Source organism: Lynx canadensis, chromosome C1 (assembly GCF_007474595.2).
Source record: "Lynx canadensis isolate LIC74 chromosome C1, mLynCan4.pri.v2, whole genome shotgun sequence".
NCBI classification, from domain to species: domain Eukaryota; kingdom Metazoa; phylum Chordata; class Mammalia; order Carnivora; family Felidae; genus Lynx; species Lynx canadensis.
In genome coordinates this window covers 93,253,643-93,273,721 of record NC_044310.1, presented here as the reverse complement: position 1 = coordinate 93,273,721, position 20,079 = coordinate 93,253,643, and the positions used below count along the sequence as shown (strand labels likewise).

The following is a 20,079-nucleotide window of genomic DNA, read 5'->3' as shown; positions in this document are numbered from 1 at the left end:
ACTCACCACGGTCCCTGCCGCAGCCCAGCTGGGGCCAGAGGGGAGGGGAGGAGGCTGCATCAGGACCCAGGAATGCTCTGCTGGGCGGCCAAGGGGGACAACGATCTTCCGAGTTGCTGCTGCTCTGGAGGTATGACCAGGAAGTGAACTGTCCGAGGGCCTGAGTGGATCCCTCTGTTCCTGACTTAGTCACCTCCGGGCCCTCATTGACCCCCGTTTCTGAGGACAAGCCCCCCCGACCCCCAGCCCCTTTCCCCTGCTGCTTGTATTAAAGCACCATTCACAGCTTGCCCCGCGATCGTATGTTCCGTGTGATGGCCTGTGACCGTGTGTTCTCATGTGCCAATGAGTGGCGCTGAATGCACAGAGGTTGTGCGGACTGGTGTGAGTGTGTGTGCGACCGTGCGGGACTCAGAATCCCCGTACGTGACCGTGTCCGGCTGTGTGTGCTTAGTGCGGATGAATGGACGAGTGCATATGTATGTGGTTAAGGCTCACTGTGTGTAATGTATGTGTGTGAACCCATGTGGCTGTGTGTTATGGCCTCCCGATGCATGAATGTGGTTACGTGTGATTCTACATGGCTGCGTACTGCTGAGTGTCACAGTGTGTGAGGGATGGGGTGTGTCTGTGGGTGTTGTGTGTGACTGCGTGGGCTTCGTATGATTCTTCGGGACCACATGCGTGTTCCGCGGCACAGACCCAAGGAGGTTAGGGGTCCATAGCCCCAGATCCACGGTCGGGAAGAGATAGGTGTGTGTGGACCTGTTGTGTGCTCTCTCCATTTCTAGCTTCTACCCCTGAAGAGCCTGCATTGGCTCCCACTTACGAAAGGAAGTGGAATTAGTCTGCAGAATGCTCTTCCCCTGGGTCACTGACCGGTTTTAGAGTGTTTTCTTGGAAGTCAGGCTGGGCTTCAGGGTAATGCCAGCCCATCGGAGCCCTCACAGCAGCTGGCTTCCAGCGCTGACAGAGTCTCAGCCCAGTCCTGGCTGGGGTCCAGGCTGCCTCCCACCCCTGCGGGGACACAGCCAGCTTCTCTCAGCTCTGGCCATCTGCTCTCAGCCTCCCGTCCCTAATCCGGGTGCGAAAGGAACACAGGCACCCGGCTCCCCTTCTCTTCCCACCCTGAAGACAAGCGCATGCCTTTTAAGGAGTTTGCCGCCGACCCCTTCAGGGAAAGCACAGTGAGTAACAGAGGCATCGTGAAAACGAGGGATTTACAAATGTTTCAGACTTGAAGCAGCTGTTACAGCCCCGGCCGCTGGTGGGTGAACTTCCTGTCTGACCCGACTTGAAGAGGCCCACCTGCCCCAGGACAGATGACCCCGCCAGGTAGGACCCTTCTCACCACTACCCCTCCCACAGCTGAGGCAGTTCCTCTGCCTCTCTGAAGTGACTCTAGCTCCCTGGCTCTGTCCAGAAATGACAGAAATTATCCCTCTGGTTTATCCTCTGCAGATTAGACTTGGGCAACAAACGCCCAGATGTGCAAGCCTCAGGCGGCCTCTGTGTCTGCTGGGAAAGAATCTCTGGGCTCAGTGTCTGGATCATCCACCATCGCTGGTGTGGGCCAGGCTGAGAATGTGGTACAGACTCAGCAGAAGGAGCACCCTGAGGGCAGAGGGAAAGAAGAAATGAGGAGCTGGGAAGCCAGACCAACCTGCATGGAGACCTGGGCTAGGGCCAGGGAAAGTGTGCCCCTGCCCCCAGCACCAGTGGGCCCACAGGCCTGGGTGCGAGGGGTGTTGTAGAGAGAAAGCTTTGGACTTATGGTCCAGATACCTAGGCTCTGTCCTAACTCTGCCACCCAGTAACTGTGTGATCAGGGGAACCCACTTGCCCTCTCTGGGCTTTAGTCTTTCCACCTTGAAGACTGAGACAACAGAGGAAATGAAATATGTGAAGTGTGGAGCCCGAGTCATGAGTAGGCACTCAACAAACATGACTCCTCATCTTGTAACCTAAAGCCAGTTGTTGACCACTTCCTGGGGGCTAAGACCCTTCCCAGCCCAGATGATCTATTTCTGAAAGAATCCATCTTTTTTTCCCTCATCAGAACAGGCATGGCCCACCGCACCCAGATCCCACAGAGACCCTGCTCAAAGGTAGGGGCTTGAACAGTAAGAAGGGAAGAAAGCTGGGGGTTGAGGGAGATGGGCAGACATGGTAACAGGAGGGGCTTCCCGCAGCAGAGCCTGACATGGATGCCTGCCAAGACTCATCCTGCACCTCCCTGACTTCATCCATCCAACCTGCCCCTGCTCCCTCCCTCCCTGCCAACCATCACGTGCTCCCTGCGGCTATAACCGTGGACTCAGACCATTCCGGTTGGTGCTGTGGCTCAACCCTCCTGGATCATCCAAGCTAAACTCAACATCCTAGGCCCCCCATAGGCTAGAAAAATGAGTAAGATACAGCCTCACCTGTCAAGAACATGTAACTTCAGTAGCAAGAACACCTATTTGATCACACTAGCTAATACCACATGGCAAATTCAGCTGCCTTCAAGATCTAGACAGATGAGGTAGATGGCTGACACAGCCTATCGGTGAAAGTCAAAGATAATGAGGCATGGTGGGGCCTGGGGACCCAGAACAGACCAACATATCCTATTTCACGGTGGGCCAAAGGAAAACACAGCTGCTGCTAGCCACCTTCTGCGACATTTTCGAGTCTCACTAAGCACCGGGCACCGCGTGAAGTGCTTTCATATATTCCTTTCCTTAGGTACCTCAAGAATTCTGAGATAGGGATTAGTATTGCAGGAGACGGATTCTGAAGTGACCGGCATGATCCCGGTAGCCTCAATGTCTTTGTGTAATCCCCTCCTTTTGAGTGTGGGTAGGACCTGTGACGTGTTTCCAACCAATAGAATAACCAAGATGCCAATATGTAACCGATATTGGTGGAGATGGTGCCGTGTGTCACTCCCACGATTACCTCATGCTATAAAAGGCTCAGTCCTGTTTGCAGGTTGGTATAAAGACATCCTCTCTTGCCGACATTGAAGAAGCAAGCTGCCAAGTTCTTTTTTTTTTTTTTTTAAATTTTTTTTTTCAACGTTTTTTATTTATTTTTGGGACAGAGAGAGACAGAGCATGAACGGGGGAGGGGCAGAGAGAGAGGGAGACACAGAATCGGAAACAGGCTCCAGGCTCCGAGCCATCAGCCCAGAGCCTGACGCGGGGCTCGAACTCACGGACCGCGAGATCGTGACCTGGCTGAAGTCGGACGCTTAACCGACTGCGCCACCCAGGCGCCCCAACAAGCTGCCAAGTTCTGAGAGAGCCTTCAGACAGGGTCTCCTGGCTGGGAACTGTGGGTGGCCTCTAGGAACTAGGGCAGCCTCCATCCAACGTCCAACCAGAAGATTTCGGTCCTATGCGGGGCGCCCGGGGGGCTCAGTGGGTTGAGCACCTGACTCTCGGTTTCGGCTCAGGTCACGGTCTCACGGTTCGTGAGTTGGAGCCTGTGTCAGGCTCTGTGCTGACCGTGTGGAGCCTGCTTGGGATTCCCTCTCGCTCAACCTCTCTCTCTTGCCCCTCCCCTGCTCATGCTCACATGCTCTCTCTCTCAAAATAAATAAATAAACTTAAAAAAGAAAAAAGACTTCAGTCCTACAGCCACAAGGAGATGAATTCTGTCAGCAACCTGTGTGAGCCTGTAAGTAGATCCCTCCCCACGGGGGCATCCAGAGGAGAACCCAGCCCTGGCCCACATCTTGACACCTTGTCCTTGCAGAGGACCCAGTTACGCTGTGCCCAGGCTCCTGGCCCAAGTCACTGTTGATGAAAAATACATGTGGGTTTTTTTAAAATTTTTTAATGTTTATTATTCTTTTTTTTTTTTAGAGACAGAGAGAGACAGAGACAGACCGTGAGCAGGGGAGGGGCAGAGAGAGAGGGAGACACAGAACCTGAAGCAGGCTCCAAGTTCTGAGCTGTCAGCTCAGAGCCCGACGCGGGGCTCAAACTCAGGAGCCGTGAGATCATGACCTGAGCCAAAGTCGGACGCTTAACCGACGGAGCCAGCCAGGAGCCCCTGTGTTGTTTTAAATTGCTAAGTTTATGATAATTTATTATGAAGCAACAGAAAACGAATAGAAGTATTATCCCATCTTACAGATGAGGGACTTAACGCTCAGGGATGGCTCAAGCCATACAATGAGTATGAGCCAAGCAGGGACTAGAGCCCAGGGTCCAGACTCTGCAGGTTGACATTGTCTCCAGGACCCAGCCTGTGGCACTGTCATTGTTCTCTCAGTGGCCGCCTAGATATGAGAGGGGTAATCCACACAGCATTGATTTAATTACCATTGTTTTCATCTTAGCTCAACAATTTCTTGTGCTCCCACTGTGTGCCCGGCACTGTGCCAGGCACTGGGGACACAGCAGTGAGCAGTACAGGCAGAGGACCTGCTTTTAGGGAGTAGAAGGTAGAGTGAGGGAGCTGAACGATGACAAGGGATATCAGTGTGATGAGGGTTTCAAAACAAGGAGGGATGGGATGAACAGGGCAGCCAGCCTCGGCGAGGGCTGGAGACAGTCTCCTTGAGGAAGTGACAACCAGGTCCCTTGGGGGGGGGGGGGGAGGCCTAGTGGGGAGTCAGCCCCTCTCTGCATTGCAAGTGAGTGAGTGGGCGGGTGAGTGGGTAAGCTTTCCTGGTCACGGGTCCCCAGGGAAGAAGGCTCTCCCAGCAATGTGAAATCATCCTGTTTCTGTGCAGTGGCTTCCAAAACATCTTGTCCCAAGGACGCAGGGCCTCTATGACTGGCCCATGACGCCCATGATTCTGGAGCACACTTCCCGGATGCATCACAGGTGGATGGGATAGGGGTAGGGGTTGCTTAGCCGTGACTGTCATCCCCTAAACATCCCTGACCTCTGGCTGCAGAAGAGCCACAGGTGGGAGTGGAGGCAAAGCAGGCAGATGAGGAGGGGTGAGGGTACAAGGAGAGCCAAAGAAAAGCACAGGAACTGGAAAAGGGACCCCCCCCACCTGTGATCCCAGCTGCTGTCTGTGATGACTCAGCAGACCCAGCGGTCTTTGCCAATGAGCTGGCAGGATGGTATGGGTCAGGCAGGGTCCCAGTGGGAGGCAGATGGCACACTCAGATGGGGCCATTTGAGGAACATTCAATCAAGGGATTATGTTCAAAGGTAAGGGCAGGGTGTAGGAAACGATTCTAAGAACCTGGCCCAATAGCAGTCCATCCACCACTAGGTCTGATGAGGTGAGAGGTCAAGGGGGCGACTAGACCCTGTCTGGGAGGAGAGGGCCCTGATGCGAGCCGTGGTCTCAGTTGAGCGATGCAGCCAGATCATGGCCACCCCACAGGAGGTGTGGGACAGAATAAGGGCCATGCACTCTCTGCCTCCCATATGCTGTCGGTGCTCCCCATTGGTCAAGGTGCAGAGTAAGGGCTCCTCCCCCCACCCCCACCCCGCCCCGCCCTGCCCCATGCAATCCTCACAGACCCCCCTCAGCACACAGAGCAGGGAAGAGAAGTTGTGGAGAAGACCTGGCAGTGAAAAGAGACCAGATCCCGACCCCACCCCTTCCCAGCTGGGAACGCTGGACGAGCTATCCGACCTTTGTGGGCCTCAGTCTCCTCCTCTGTAAAACAGGGATGCTAAGCATGCTTGTACTCAGTTGTTCTGAATTTGAAATGCGATGATGTGTTTAAGGATTCCAGCGTGGAGTCCTTGCATGCGTTGGCTGGCTGCCAGCCCTTGGTTCCCAAGAGCTCAACAACAAGAACACAAAATCGGGGCCACTGAGAAGCCGGACACCAGCCCAGAAACCCTGGACATCACACAATGCACTGGTGAGCTGTTTGCTCAGCAGGTCTTACAGTCCCTGCCAGGACTGGAACCCAGAAACTCTCTGTCTCCCTGCAGGGGCCTGAAGGGTGCACACACACACACACACACACACACACACACACACACACTGGCAGCAACTGCAGGAGGGTGTGTGCCCTGTGTCTTAGCCCCTCTGGAAAGAAGCAGCCCTGGGCCTGTCGGAAGCCTGGGGTCTACACTCAGATATCTGAGGTGGGTGGAGCGGTGGAAGCAGGACAAGGGCCCGGCTGAAGGACACTTGGCAGCCCGAGTCCACCTCCCTGTGTGGGGATGCTCCCATGTACCTGCACATATGTCACTTAGGCGGGACCCCAGCAGTGACACGGCGGCCCTGCCTGAGACAGCCCTCTGAGCCTCAAGGACAGACTCTAGGCCCCACCTCTGCCTGCGGGTGACATAACATCAGTACCCAGAACAAAGGCCCTTGGTGAGACCCACAGGCCACTGTCCTTCATTGCTTTATCACCCACATCTCAAGTTCACAGGAAGAGGGCTTTCAAAGCAACAGAGTCAGGCTGGCAACATGCACGGCACTGTGGTTAGTTTTTTTCAAAAGAAAGGAAACTGAAACGGATCAAAGAACTGCAGGTGCAGCAGATTAAGGCCCTGCCCGGCAGGAGGGACCGGAGGGAAGGGAGTGAGGGCCGGGGGACCGGAGACCCTGCTCTCCCGGCTTCCAGTGCAGGAGTTGGGGTGCTGCTCAGTCTCCCCCAGAAGCAGTACTTGGGAGAAAGGAGACACGGCTGCCCCTACTGCTCTTTCGGCTGACAGATGATGACGTGGTGCATGCGACAGGAGCAAAGAGGAGCAGCCCCGGGAGGCCCTGGCGGTGCTGGCGGCGAACCCCAGGCTGCCACTGCCCCCCTGCACTGCCCGGGTTTCCCCCTGCTCACCTGCTTGCACCCAGACCAGTGTCAGTCTCCTAACTGCACACCCAGCCCGGGCTCCGGCATGGAACCCCAGCCTCAGTGCCAGGTCGGCCCATTCCCTTTCCCAAAGCAACGCCATCCCTAGCGTTTCTTCCAATCCAGGGGCACCCAAGAGTCCAAACGGGAAACATTAAGTCTCTGTATCTCCTTCCTATGAGACTGTGGTTGAATTTACCAAGTTGCTTCATTTTTCTGGCTTCTTTTCCATTTATTTTATGTTGTTGTAGAGAATGAATCCTTTTTTTTTTTTTTTAATTTTTTTTTTCAACGTTTATTTATTTTCGGGACAGAGAGAGACAGAGCATGAACAGGGGAGGGGCAGAGAGAGAGGGAGACACAGAATCGGAAACAGGCTCCAGGCTCTGAGCCATCAGCCCAGAGCCCGACGCGGGGCTCAAACTCACGGACCGCGAGATCGTGACCTGGCTGAAGTCGGACGCTTAACCGACTGCGCCACCCAGGCACCCCGAGAACGAATCCTTTTTTAAAAAGCTTCTTTTAAGTTGTAAAATGTCCCCAAAATTTAGAAAAGCATAGGGAATTATATAATGAACACCCAGGTACCCCCCTGCCAGCTTTATCAATTCTTTTTTTTTTTTTTAACGTTTATTTATTTTTGAGACAGAGAGAGACAGAGCATGAATGGGGGAGGGTCAGAGAGAGGGAGATACAGAATCTGAAACAGGCTCCAGGCTCTGAGCTGTCAGCACAGAGCCCGACATGGGGCTCGAACTCACGGACCGTGAGATCATGACCTGAGCCGAAGTCGGCCGCTTAACCGACTGAGCCACCCAGGCGCCCCTATCAATTCTTAACATATCGTCACTTATGGTTTCCATGTGGTGGTGGTGGTGGCGGTAAAAGGGAATGAACAACATTTACCATTTCTTCGGCATTTCGATTTCTTAAAAAAAATTTAAGTGAATTTATTTTATTTTTGAGAGAGAGAGCAAGCGGGGGAGGGGCAGAGAGAGGGGGAGAGAGAGAATCCCAAGCATGCTCTGCGCTGTCCGTACGGAGCCTGACACAGGGCCCAAACTCACCAGCCACGAGATCGTGACCTGAGCCAAAATCAAGAGTCGGACATTCAACCGACGGAGCCACCCAAGTGCCGTCAATTTCTTTTAGAAACATAACATTGTACATACAGTTAAAGGACCCTATGTCCTCTCTTCTATTCCCTTGTCTTCTTCCTTAGGAATAACCACTACTCTGAATTTGATTCTCCTATAAAACAGATGCGGGTGTTACATGTTTTTTACAATTAAAACAATCCATACAGTGGAGAAGGACATAAAGGAAAAATTATACATCCTCCTGCTCCCCACAGCCTCAAGTGCACTCCCCCTGAAGTAACCATTGTTAAAAACTTTCTATGAATATTTCCGGGCATTTTGTAAAATACCTACGAATTATTTTGCTTGCTTGCTTTCTTAACAGACGTGAATTTACACTACGCACCATGCCCTCCAAATTGCCTTTTGTTTCTGGTTGTTGCAGTTCCTTGGACCTTTTTCCATGTGAGTACTGATAAATCTACCATATTCTTCTTAACAGCTGCGTGGGATTCTACTTTATTAAATAGTTTCCCACAGAGGGGCATTTAGGTGGTTTCCAGCTACTTAGCTATTCTAAACAAGCCTGCACTGAACATCCTTGGCATATAGTTTTGCTCAATTGTGGGAATGCTGTATATCTGTAGAATAAATACCTAGAAATGCAGTTTCTGGATAAAAGGGTATTGAATGTTTGACATCTTGAGAGATATCGCTGAATCCCCCTTTGTAAAAATGATCCATTTAAACACCAACTAGTAATGCACAAGAGTTCCTGCCTCCCCTCATCCTCAAGAATGTGTCTTTTCATACCATTGTCAGCCTTTTATTTATCTTCTTCTATGAACTGTCTGCTCTAATCCTTTCCCCTAGCATTTTATGGATTTATTTTTTACATCTGAATCTTTGATCCATCTGGAATTAATTTTAGATGCACAATGAGACAGACATTCTTTTCAATTAACAATTATTGTTTTTCCTACCCTGTAAATAGATGGAATTAAGTACCAAGATAAAGGGAGAACAGATTTCTCTTCACTCCTAACAGGCCACTGCTCCCTGATTTTTGCCTCCCCGCTTAGAACTAGCCCACCTCGAGGCTCTAGGTTAAGAAATAGAACACCGCCTCTGACCACACTATCTTTAGAGTATACGGCTGGACACAGTTACTCTGCAAACATACAGTTAGTCATTCAACAAAGAGAGGCCACCAAACTGGAGAGGCAGTCAACGGAACTTTAGGGTTTTTCCCCCAAGGAGAAGCATATTGCACGTGTGGGAAGAGGGGGTACAGCTGGATATTTGGTGACCAGAGGAATAGCTGTGGCAGAATGCAAACAGTTGGCCCAAATCCATTCTCCCTCTTTCCTTATAATGAAGTTGACATCAGGCATGTGGCTAGGGACGTGTGTTTTCCGGCCCTGTGAATTTAGCTGGGACCATACACCTACGTTCTCAGTAGGTGAATGTGAGTGAAACTGGCATGTGTCCCTCTGGCTATAATGGCTTTAAAATATGACACAAAGTCTTCAACCCTCTTCCTGGCAAGAGGTAGGGGATCTATGACCCCTCCACTCGCACCTGGGCAGTCTCCAACTGTAACGTGACTTCTAAGGTTAGGGCATAGAGGTTTCTATCTTGTTCTCTGAGAACTCTTGCTCTTAGAGCTCTGAACCTCCATCAAGAAAGCTAACTCCCCTGAGGCCACCAAACTGGAGAGGCCACATGTGGGTCCCCTGGTTCAGGCCTGGCTGAGCCTAGTCTTCCAGTCAGGCACCGGGTGAGTAAAGATGCCTCCAGAACATTCAACCCCAACCATTTGAGTCACCCTTGGTCATTTGAGTCTTAGCTGAGGCCCCAGAAGGTATAGAGCAGAAACAGAAGTCACCCTCCCTGTGTTCTGTCCAAATTCCCCAGCATTCCTCACAGACCCACAGAGTCTATGAGGATAATGAAATGGTTGATGTCTTTTAGCACATTATCTCAGGGCTGTTTGTTATTCAGTAATAGATCCCTGGAACCAAACCAAGACCTAGAAAACTCTTCCTCTCCTCCCTGCTGGCTCCAGCCCAGAGATGGTGATGACCTAGCTTAAACTATGCAGATGACAACTCCTAGGGATAACAGAGCCACAGCATGGAGGGAACCCAGGTCCCGAAAGGACCAGATGGGGCACTGCTGCCAGCCGATAAGAAACACTTCAAGGGTTATGTGAGAAAGGAATGAGTGTCTTTATTCTTTCAGCCAAACAAACAAAACAAAGATAGAGCAGTGAGCCAGGCAGACATGGTCCCTGCCCTCTGGGAACTTAGGTCTTTGACTGGGGAGGAGGCTAGAGGGAGGGGTCACAACGCCAGATCAAACACCAAGGGTTATACAGTTGGTTATTTATATCAGTGGTTATCAGTTCTAGGCAGAGATATACAGGGAGCTATAAAAATAATTCACAGGGGCTCTGACTCAGTGTGGGTAGACATGGAAGGTAGCCCTGAGGAAGTGATGCTTGACCAGAAGGGTGAGTGAAAAATTAAGTAGGATGGTAGAGAGGGAGGAGGGGAAGGCTGTTCTGGCACCAGAAGTGGGTAGAGCATATGCAAAGGCTCTGAGTCAGGGAGATGGTGAGTTTGAGAAACTGAAAAAAAAAAAAAAAAAAAAAAAAAAAAAGCCAAAGTGAGCCTTGTGGGTCAGGCTAAGGATTTCAGATACGATCTCTACAAAATGGGAATTCATGGGAGTAATTCCAGCAGGAAAATCAGTCTCTGGAAGCTGTGTGGGCAACAGACAGGGGACAGAGAGGAGGCCAGGAAGCTGATGGAGACCCCATCTGCGGTGGGGACTGTGGAGATAAACAGAGTGATCAGTTTCAGAGACACTTGGGAGGCAGTTGATAGGATTTGGGGGGTAAAGAGAGAGGAGTCAGGGATGAAACACCAGTGACATGATGTCTGGTCTGTGAGTAAATTGTAGTGTTGGGGCCAGAGGAAACCTAGGCATGACCAAGTTCAAAGGCAGCTCAGAGCAAGAGAAAGGGGACTGGATTGTAAGTAGGGGCTTTGAGCAAGTCACTTTTCACAGTTTTATATCTTTGCCTGACCTATGGCACAAGATTGCTTCACGCATAAGGACAATGGCTGTACTCATTCATTCATTCATTCATTTATTCATTCAAAACACATAGTGAGTGGTGCCTAGGATGTGCAATGGTACACCACAGTGTATTAGTGACAAGGCTAAGGAGAACGAATAGAGCAGAGAAGGGAACAGAAAGGGGAAGAATCTGAGGAGGGAATCTGTGGAATCAGAGCGGGACTCTCCTTTAGGCAAAATATTAAAATATCTCGTGTCCCAACGATATGTGGCCCTATGAATCAATTTCTAGGGCCTCGGACAGGGCGGTGCAAGTGACGGGGCCCAGAGCAGAGCTTCAGGACTTTCTTAGTAAATCCACCTCTGCTCATGAGTAATAGGGCTGGGGAGGGGGAGGAGCATGACTGTGGGTGTCACAAACAGAAATTGCTTCTGTGACTTACAGCAAATCACTCAATTACACTGATCCTCAATTTCCTGATCTGTAAATGGGGAAAACAATATCATGTCCTTATAAGGTTTTCAGGAGTAAATAAGGGCATATCAGTAAAGATCCTGGTTCATAGTAATAAGTGGTAGCTATTTTATTTCATTTCATTTCATTTCATTTCATTTCATTTCATTTCATTTCATTTCATTTTGAGAGACAGAGAGCACGAGCCAGGGAGAGGGACAGAGAGAGAAGGAGAAAGTCCCAACCAGGTTGCATGCTCAGCGTGGAGCCCACAGTCATCAGATCATGACCTGAGCCAAAATCTAGAGTTGGACCCTCAACCGACTGAGCTACCCAGGTGCCCCAATGGTAGCTATTATTTTAATTTTTATTCCTACTCCTCACAGACGGGGAATCATGATCTCACCTTGGGGAGGGACCAGAAAGAACCAGAATAAAAGAGGATCATGAGCCCCAATGACAGGAGGCCCCATGCTGCCTGTGAGTATTGGGTTCAGTGACTCCAGGATGCACATATTGTGTGTGGCCTTTGACCCCTGGAACTGGTCTGTGGCAGTGGCCCTCATGTGCTACACTATGCAGTACCTTTGGAGATTACACATAAAGTAAGGACCCAGCTGTCCCTATGGACCTGGAGATGTGAATGGGATGAGCAGAGAGAGTGAAGGCAAGGCACGCAGCTGCCACTGTCTTCTTTGCATGGCCACCACAACCTCCCCAGAGCCTTCTCTCTCTTGCACTCGATGGCAACTCTTATGGAAAAACTGATCGCCCTGGTTGCGGAAGAAGAGGAAATGGCAATAGGACCAAACAATGAAATCATTGCAGTAGGTGTTGAACTAGTTGGTATGGTATGTGCCAGCAGCATTCTGGGAAAGTCTCTAAATGATGAACTTGCCATCGTGGATGTTTTAGAAGATAAACTCAAAAAAGAGGAGGTGCGTCTGCAGCATGGAAGCTTACTTCTTCAGACACCAAAACTTGTGGCAGATAGAGATTACTGTGACTGCCAATTCTAAGATTGTGATGGAAAATGCAGGAGTCTGCCAGCCAGAGGAAGAGAGTCATCTCAATCTGGTGCAGGGGGACATTAATGTCTTCAGATTCATTCTTCTTCAGATCATCAAGGACAGCAAATTGCATCATAATTATAGTTCCCGATCCGGTGGATTCTCACATATGTTACCTGGACACTAACTGGATTACCTGAGCATGATGTGATTGGAAGTGAGTGCGAGATTTTGAGATCTTCCAGGTGAAAAACTTGGCATTCGTCCCAGCAGCTGCCGAGTTTGAAGAGAACATGGTGTCTTTAGTGAGGCTGTATGGAGTAGAGTGAATGTGGCAGGCATTTCTCTTTAGGAACTGAATCCAAAAATGGGAATGATAGTGAAAATTGGGAGGAAGCACATAAGACGGTGACCAGAAGTGCCTATGGAACCATCAAGCCAAAGGATATATCAGATAGGCTATTGGATAAGTGTGGCTCACCTCATTGAATGCATGTTGAAAATCTATCCAGGGGTCACCCTGTGTCAACGATGGGGAAGGGAATGTACGGCATTGAGAATGAAGTCTTCCTGAGCCTTCCATGTATCCTGAGTGCCCAGGGGTTAACCAGTGTTATCAACCAGAAGCTGAAGGCTGACCAAGTTGCTCAGCTCCAGAAAAGTGCAGATACCCTGTGGGGCATCAAGAAGGACCTAAAAGATCTGTGACTTCTGGATTCTAGGCTGTAGAAATGTAAAAACTCCAACATGATTAACCATGAATCTCTAGTTTCTATCCATGTACATGGATCACAGTTTGTTTTTTATCTTTGTAGATACATGAATTTGTGCTCAAAGAATCAAAGCCTGCACTTGGTTTAATGCTTGCGATATGAGCCCTTGAGCAGACAGAATTAACTATTGGGGGCAAAAAAAGAAGAAAAAGAAAAGATAGAAAGAAAAGAAAGAAAGAGGGAAGGCTGGGGGCTCAAGCAGGGCTGGATTCCAATCCAGTGTGAGGACAGTCTAACATTGCCACGAAAGGAGTTTGTGCGGGCGTGGACAGAGCGCAAGGCCACTGCTCCTGCCCTCCTCCTCTTCGAGTCAGATACATGTTCCAGGACCTGTTCCTCATGTTCCACGAGGACACAAGACTGTGCCAGCCTTGGGCACCCGGTGACTGAAAGCTCCCCCCACCACCTCCGCCCGGGCCTGGGTGTGTGGCTGCCACAGCAAATGCTCTCAAGCGTCTAACAAAGCAAGCTCAGCCCATGGTGGGTGCTGGTGACGTCTGATGGCCTAAAACAATTAAACCCATAATCAGAGGGGTGCTCCAACTCGGCTGCTGTGGGTTTGTTTGCCTACCAGTCGCAATCATCTTGCTGGGAGTGTGCATCAGCCGTTAGCCCTCAAAGTTCTGTTGCTAAGAGATTATGAACCAGATGATGTTTCCAAAAAATAACCACTACAGGATGTTCCAGGATAGAGGCATAATAACAGCCCAAACAGAACGGATATGCTGTTATTGATAAATCCTCGTAAAGAGCCAAGGAATGGGGCAGCTGGGGGTAGCCTGGCCATGCACATCCTATGTAAATTACTGGTTTGCCAAGATTTTAAATGTAACAAAATAGAGTCATCAGTGATACCCATAAGGGACATGATCTGAAGTCTTCATGATTCCGAAAGTTCTTTCATCAACCAAGACGTGTCTGTTGGAGGCCTGTTGTTTGCCTATTCCGAGCATGTTTACAACCATCTCAGCCACATTTAGTAGCAGGCAGTGACTAAGCTTAACAGGGCTGTAACCACCCCTTGTTTGACACAGTGCCTGTGGGTGACAATTGATGAAGTGATTTAACATAGCTGCTTGCAGCCACCTCCACTATTGCTCTGTTGCTGGGGTAACAGGAACCAGTCAACTAACAGCAGCCCAGGTTAGAGCAGGACATTTTCCATCAACAGGAAGTCAGCAAACAGGGCGCTTGCAAGAAACTGATAGTCATCTGGTGCCTAGAACAGTTCTGTCCATGCAGTTTTCCCGGGAAGATGCAGCCATTCTGCATCGAAGGCTCCTGGCTCCACTCCCCTATCAAGGCGGGTGATACTGTGCAAAGTGGCTGTCACCTGTTAGGAGAGGAAGTCCTCACCTCTGTCGGCCTCCCTCCTGACCTGGGAGCAGAGCAGCACGATGCCCGCCTGACAGCCCCCTCCTGCCACCCCACACCCCCTTCCCTCTCAATCCTCACCCCCAATGGCCCACTCTGCTTTCTATCTGGCCAGGCCCCTGGCCACAGTGGCCTAATGGTCTACACTTTATCCTGCCGGGGCTGGTGGTAAAGACCAAGTTGTTGTGTTCTTCTTTCATTTAACAGGTAAAGGAGCCGAGGCCCAGAAAGACAAGGTGAGGTGTCAGGGTCACGTATGCAGCTAGTAAGTCAGGAGGTAGCTGCGTGTCTTCTAGCCCTGAATCCCAGGATCTTCGCTGCTCTGTGGGCCCCAAGCACCCTCCGATGGAAACCGCACAGGAAACCGCCAAGTGTTGCAACGGCTCCCAGAAAGGGGTCAGAGTTTCCATGTGCCAACCCCGCTGACCCTCAGTCACTGTGGGGCCCTCAAGGGAAGGGGTGCAGGACCACAGGACTCTGCCTTCCTCCTCCCTCCAAGGGGCAGAAGAAGGTGTCATGAATAAAGCAAACCATTAAGATCCCAGACTTGGAAGTTTATTCTGCCAGTCACTATGTGGGGGACCTCGGGCAAGTTACTTAATCTTCTGCAGTGTTGTTTCCTTTCTAAAAAGTAGGACAAGTACCTCCCTACTTTATGGGGTTGTTATGAGGAGCGCATGAGATTAGACAGGTACAAGTGGTCAGCAGGGCGTGTGGGAAATCCTTGACAAACGCTAACAGCAGGGGTGGCCGTGGCCCTGACATTATCGTCCTCTTCACCACCACCAGCACCCACTCCTGCTAGGCCCCTGGGGCGCAAGCAGGCAGGAGGCTGGTGCCAAAGGGATGCATTTCCCCGGGGCTCCCGGTGATGGATCCTTAATTTTTCAGAAGCTGGGCTCACGGAATGGAGAAGCAGCCTTGTGGCTTTCTGTGCCTGTCTCAACACATGTGCTTCCAATTGGCTGTCTTGTGCCGGAGTTCCCCGGTGCCCAGCCCAGCAACCCCAGCTGCCCAGTGCCCCCCACCCTGAAGCATGTGGGGGCTTCTGCCCTTGGCCAGGCCTGGGAGGCCTCAGCAGCAAGCTGCTTCTTCCCCCCAGAGTAGGAAAGAGTGTGGGGTGCCTCCCTGGTCTGTCTGAAAGTTGCTCCTCTGAGAGTCTTAAAACCTCGGTGCAGAGAAGGACATCTAGGGAGGGCCGGGAGCCGGACAGACAAAGGCTGTGGTGGAGGATTGTCAATTCACCAGCCCTGCCACTTGCCCCCCCCCCACCCCCCAGGGCAGAGGCTCTGTTATCCTGTGGGGTCAGGACGCTGTTTCTGCTGAGTCATCCTTTCTTGCCCAGAGGGATCCTGGCCCAAAGCCACATTCCTGGTGGGGTCTGAATGCCACAGAGGACGGAAACTTCCTTTCTCACCAGACCCCAGCTCTCCAGCCCAGCACACCGTCCGGTCTCTCAGCAGCCTCTGCCGGCAGCAAACACTCTCCTCTAAGCCTGTGTGGGTCCTCCCCTCAGAGCCCCGGCCCTGCCTAGACCTTGCCTCTGGGAGAGCTTAGAACATTCCACAAGGAGGCAAGGATGCTCATGTGCCAAAGGTGGAGAGGCTGAGTCTAAGGGGAGGGGGCCAGAGGGGTACTGAGGAACTATTTGTAACTCCCCATCTGCCTCCTTGGTGGCCCCTCCTGCCAGTGGGGATTCAGCAGTCCCATTGAGAAGGAGCCTGCTGCTTGAGGACAGCCCTGGGCAGAGGCCAGATCTCAAGCTAGAAAGGAGACAAGGCAGTCTAAGAGGCTTCATCCCTGGGCCCATACTGCCCCCACGTAGCAACTCCAGCATCCCCTTGTGCAAAATTTCAGTGTCCCCAAACGTGCAAGTTGGCCACACCTTCTGCAGAGCTCATGTTTCAGAAGCCTATGGGCCAGGCACTATACTGGGCACTGGCCCCACAGCAGTGGACAAAGGAAGGTGTGGCCCGTCCCAGTATCTCTCTCGTCCTTTCCAGGCCCACCATCCCTGCTTTCAATCACGTTTGGCTTCTAATCTTGGCTCCTCCCCACTTCTAGCTGTGTGACCTTAAGCAAATTACTTTACCTCTCTGGACCTTGTCTTCTCTATAAAGTGAGGGCAGGCTAATACTGACTTCACAGGGCTCATAAGAGAGGTAAATGAGTTAATATGCGTTAATATATATAATATATGTGCTTATATGTTAACATATATAAGATGTTTAGAACACTTCCTGGTACGAAGACTTCAGTACGCGTGTGGGTGCGTGGGTGCATGTTGTGCACACGTCTTTGCTCTCACTGCCCTCTACCTGGAATGCTTTTCCCCTTTTCTGCAGGAATCTGTGGGTTCAACCATGGCAGGGTTTTCAGAAGGGAGGACTTAATGGGGGGCCGGCCCAAGGTCAGGCCACAGCCCTGCTAGGGCCACCGACACCTGCAAAGCACTTTACACTCCCCTGTGAGGCAGATGAGGGCAGGGGGCTCAGGGAGGTAAGACACCCGCCCGAGGCTGCTGCCCTCATCAGTGTTGGATCTAAGAGTGGAGCTTGGGTCTTCTGACTGCAAGTAGCACTGTCCCTGCCCCGCCTCACGGTGCTGGTCCCCAGGAAACTTCAGACAGAACCTCAAAGCTCCCCCAAGACTCAGCACCCAGAGGATGGGCCCTTCCTGGATGTGCAGAGGTCCTGGAGTCAATAGGAGATATCTCTCAGAGCCAGACAGGACCAACGGAAGCCTCAGGACAGGGCCGCTGGGCGGCAGGAAGAGCTCAGCCCAGGAAACTCTGGGCAATGCCTGCAGACCACAGAGCCCCCGGGCTTCCTGCCCTGTCCACACAGGCCGCCCTGTCAACGTCAACGGGTTTGTGAAACGCTGCCGGGCAGGCAGTGGGAACTCAAGGGGCCCCGGGCTTCACTGGCTGTGGTCACCCTGTTCCGTCGCAGCCCAGGAGAAGGTGGCTTTCTAAAGACTGCCGTCCACACTGCAATGGGATCCAGCTGCTGTGGGGGACAGGCACCTGATGGTGGCCCCACCGGCTCAGGTCCCAGGCCTCCAGACCCCAGGGTTCCTCCCTATAGGCCTGTATTTCCTGGGCCTCCCCAGATGCAGGGAACCCCTAGATGCAGGTGTAGGGGGGGGATCTGTGGTTGAAGAACTTTGGAGTGGGAAATATGTGTGTTATAAGCCCAGTTCATAGTTTCGCTGGCTGTGTGACTTTGGGCAATTTGGTTAACCTCTCTGTGCCTCAGTTTCCTCATGTGTAAAATGTTCCTAAAAAGCACCTACCTTTTTGTGTGGATTGACTAGAACACTGCCCACGGAAGGTTTGGTACAATACCTGACACACAGTACACTCTCAATAAGTACAAGCTCTTGTTTCAGTCAACACTATGAGGGGCAGCAGAAATCAGGGTGCAAATACTATCCCACTTCCTTCATTTTGTAGTTTTAATTAAAACCATCCAGACCCAAACTACTCTACTTGAAGGAAGTATATATCTTCCTCTGGACGCTTCCTCTCCCTTTAAATTGCTCAAGAGCCCCAAGTCTTACGTGCTCCAAAAGAAGGAGGTGGAAGGTCCAACTTCCACCCGTGGGCCAGGAGAACTGGAACTCTCACCAGTCCCACTGCCATGGTGCCTGTTGACAGCTGTTCCCATGCGGTCAGAAGGAGGAAGCCGGTCCTGCCCCACCCAGCGCCCCGCAAGGCCACATGGATCTTCCAGGCAGATGACTCCAAGCATGGCCAAGAGTGCCCTCACTCCTACTCCCGGGGTTGCTACCCACATTCGTGGCTTGTTCGTGCCCATATGTGGCCATTCCCAGTGCTGACTCTTCGGGGCTCCTGGGCCCACCCCTCACAGACTGGATAGGTGTTTAATCCCTTTTCCTTCCCCAGGATCCACCCTGGGGTTGGGGTTCTCTTTTGCAGACACCTAAATACAAACAGTCTCATTATTCCTCTGTGTCTGAAAGACCTCAGAAAGCAGCACACCTTGGCCACTCCAGCCCCCTACCCGATGGCTAGCCTCAGTGCTGGTTCCCCTGCCCATGGACCACCAAGGTAATTCTCCCACACAACAGAGAGAGAGCCATCTCCAGTGGGGCACCCTGCCATACTGTTTCTTCTCGGTAACTAGGCAGCAGAGAGAAGACACAATTGAAGCTAGGGCAGTGGTATACAGCCCTTTTCTCTTTATGCTCCAGGAGCATGGGATGTGAGGAAATAGGGGACGAGAGAGGGTTGCATTTCTATATCCCCCAGCATCTGGCTCCAGAGCCTGAGCTCTCACCAACATGTCCACATGCATGGCTCAGTCAATGTTTGTTGACTGACCAACTGACTGAGAGCAAAAAACCTATCTGAAGTGGGGAGGGTCAAGCAGAGATGGAGGGTTGGCCAGAACAGGGGAAACCAGGCCCATGGGAAGCAGAGAAGTATATGGGTCTGCAGGAGAAGTGGGGCAGCCTCACGGGAACAGAGGAAAGAGGATGTTTTTCTAGGGGCAATGAGGGTGGCGCTCTGGTTGCTGAAGGACCTGGGAGGTATCTTTGGGAGAACTCTGGAGACTGCCGGACTCTTTCAGGTGCCTAGCAGGGGTTGGGGAGCAGGAATGGCAGGAGCTGGTGGGGACAGCAGCCACAGAGGGGGAGGTCTGTGGGAGGGGGCTCTCAGAGGGATCCAGGGAATTGTAACTCCCCTCTGCGAAGAGAGCCCTGGTTCAAACTGTAAATCAAAAGCAAGCCCACTTCCTTTGACAGAGTCCAGAGCTCAGGCTGCCCCAGAGAAGAGCTCCCACTGCCCAGGAGCTGCTCCAACTCTCTCTGTGCCCATCTCAGTGCCCTGTGCTAAGATGCAATCTTCCAGGGGCCTCTGGGGCTTGCACAGCCGCTGACCCGGCCTTCCACAGACGCAAGTGTCCAAGGGGGACAGAAACAACAGCCAGCACCCAGTGCAAAGGACATATGGGATCACAACCTTTGAAGCCCGATAACCTGGTTTGAAACCCCAGCTCACACCTACCAGCTATGTGCCAAGGTACCCTCTCTGAGCCTCAGTCATGCACCTTGCAACAGTATGGACCTCATGGAACTATTCAATGGCAGGATATAAAGCACTCAGCCCGGAGCCTGGCACATGGTGCCAAAGGGCAGCCTCAGTTGGCATCACGCTGGTCCAGGTGTCTGAGTAGTCAGGTAGGGTGACGCAGACCTCTTCCAGCCTCGTGCCCATCCACGAACTTACTTGGCATCTCAGGCACAATTGGAGGAGGCTGGGCCTTGGCCAGGGAGCACAGGAGGTTTCTCACCGTGGCAGGGAAATTGCTGGCTTGGGGGTGCGGACAGCCACAGTGACCGTCTCTCTGCAGGACGGATGCGGCTTTGCTGACAGAGAGTCTGCGGCCTGGACATACCAGCGGTGCAGGTCTGAGGTCAGCAGTGGGGAGCCGGGCCCACCACGGCCTCACCATCCCCGGCAGGGCCCCACCAGGGCAAGGCATCTGCTTCCAATCAGCTGCC

At 51.8% G+C, this 20,079-nt stretch overlaps 1 pseudogene; it reads left to right on the top strand.

Moving 5' to 3' along the window:
* Nucleotides 1-894: 894 nt before the first annotated feature.
* LOC115521075 lies at nt 895-14,749 on the top strand (annotated as a pseudogene).
* The last annotated feature ends 5,330 nt before the right edge of the window (nt 14,750-20,079 follow it).